The 2,500-nt window shown below is 44.6% G+C and overlaps 1 long non-coding RNA gene across 1 annotated transcript in view; it reads right to left on the reverse strand.

The window, feature by feature from the left end:
- Positions 1–2,500, reverse strand: part of LOC138863867 (uncharacterized) — a 78,240-nt gene that overhangs the window by 922 nt on the left and 74,818 nt on the right. The gene's annotated exons all lie outside the window — the stretch shown is intronic.

The raw sequence follows: 2,500 nt of genomic DNA on the forward strand, positions 1-2,500 counted from the left end.
GAGGAAAAGAGAGGGGAAGTGGAAGGGGGAGAGGGGGAGGGGGGAGGGTCCTGGAGGTCCCTGGAGATTGCCACTGGGACAAGCCAGGATCGGATTATGAAAATGAGAAGGGAGAGAGGCAGAAGATGAGCTATATTCATATCGTGTTGTGCCCGCCTGGACTTTCCGTTGCTATGGATACCGAAAAGGGGATTGTTGGGTCGGGCGGCAGGAGGGAAATGGGGGTCAGGCGAAGGGGAGGGGAGCGAAAAGGGGGAGACAGGAGGGGAGGGAAGAAGGATGAAGAGGACAGAGATGGATGATGTTACAATATTGTACATTTTGGTTCGTTGGTTTTCTGCGAGCAAAGGGAGACTTTTTTGTTCCTGGCTGAGGGGAGGTTGTCCAGTCTGCTGAAGGGGAGAAGAGGGGAGAAAAGAATTAAGGTGAGGGGAGCGGAGGAGGAGGGGGAAGAGGGGCGGAGAAGTGGAGACGAAAGGGAGATGAGAAGGAAGAGGATAAGGAGGAGGAAGAGGAGGAGGAGGAGGAGAAAGAGCAGGTCGGAGTAGGGTATCCAAATCTGGAATTCCAGTGGGGTTAGATTTGCTCGAGGACTAACCACACACGCACAAGTTCGTGACGATTTCTCACACGAGCGACGAAGTGGAGAGGCAGAGAAAACTAGTACAAACACCCAAACTAAGGAAAAGAAAAGAAACCACAGACGAAATGGCAAAAACGAAGACGGGAGGGAAACACATCAAAGAGGGGAATAAAGAATGAAACATCTTAGTTCCCCTCGGAAGAACACCCCTGATCGAAATGTAGGGGGAAATTGCTAACCGAAACCCAGAGCTTCATGTGACCGGTTGTGTCCCCCGAGGCGCCACTGCATTATGGGTAGCCGAGCATGCATTCCAATCCCCTGTCTTTGTCCTGGGTTTTAGCTTCAGCGAGACTTTCCCTCCGCGCTCGGGAGCTCGGATGGGAACAGATGATAAGATAAACGTTATGGTCATTGACGAAACGGCGAATACTCACGTGTTACAAGCATTTTGACGATGGTACTAGGCGTTTGTTATGCTGTATTGTTTCTATGGCGCAGGTGTTGCGACAAAGCAAAAGGGGGGCGAGGGAGTCGGCCGAGCGTGGCGATTGGCTGGAGGAGCGGAGGGGAGGGGGGGAGGCTGGACCGGCTGCCAGATATCTCGTGTATATTGATTGTTCGCAAAGCTTTGTCAACAAATTAAACTCGATGGCAATTTCGTAGGGAATCTTGACCAATAGACCGATGGCAAAATGAGCGGTCAGCAATGCGAAAGAATCTCTCGTATCAGAGTTTTTTCGAGGTTCTGAACAAAATTATCAGGTCTTAGTAGGTTATCGTACACAGGCAACGCACGCGCCACGAGAGAAGGGGAGGGGGAGGGGGAGCGGAGGGGGGATTAAATTGAATGATGGAGACAACACAAGACTCACAAAATATTGGGCGCTCACCTTTTCGAATTTTTCCTACATTTCTACACCCGAAGAATTGCATCTTCTCCTGACTCATTGAACGCAGATGATTTAACAACCTGCTTAACTTAGTCGTTATATCGCTTTTCGTTGGAGGTACGATAACTCTCACTCTCTTTCTCTCAACCTATTTTCCTCTTTTTTGTCTTTCTAATGTGCGTGTGAGAGTGTAAACGTGTGCATATATGAGTGTGTTAGCGCTTTAGTTTTTAATCTTGAAAGAAAGTTTGTATTTACTTATAGAACGTCCCAGAATAGAATTAAGTAGCAACAAGTGGACGAAAAGGCTGCGTTGAAGTAATTTCTCGTCACTCAAATTTCAGAATGGAGTAACATTTGTCTCGGCGCGACTAGCACATGCAGTACGTAAATCAAGGAACAAATAAATGTACATGCAAATATGTGTCCATATCTGCATACATCGCACACACACACGCACACGCACACGCACACGCACACACACACGCACACACACGCAGACACACACACACACGCACACGCACACACACACACACACACACAAACACACACACAAATACACACGGTGTGTGTGTGTAAAATTAATGTTATATATAAAATTCTATGAAAAATGTAATGGTGCTTGAATATATATATATATATATATATATATATATATATATATATATATATATATATATATATATATATATATTCAAGCGTGTGTGTGTGTGTGTGTGTGTGTGTGTGTATACATATACATACATGCATGCAATATACTGAAATAAATATACACAGATATAATTTATGAGATGCACGTTTCTAAATCTCAGACAATATTTTTTTCAATGCTTAGATCTTAAGCGCTGGAACGCCCACTTATGTGAGTTCATAATACTGACTTAAAGAAAGAGAGAGGAAGAGAGAAAATGAAAATACAAATATGAGGCCTCAAGACAATCTTCGCTTAAAGTTGACAACACTCACAATAGTTTTAAAATTTTGGCCAAGCCATAAAAAAAAACAATTAAAACATAACACTTTT

This window comes from Penaeus vannamei, chromosome 13 (genome assembly GCF_042767895.1).
Source record: "Penaeus vannamei isolate JL-2024 chromosome 13, ASM4276789v1, whole genome shotgun sequence".
NCBI lineage: Eukaryota > Metazoa > Arthropoda > Malacostraca > Decapoda > Penaeidae > Penaeus > Penaeus vannamei.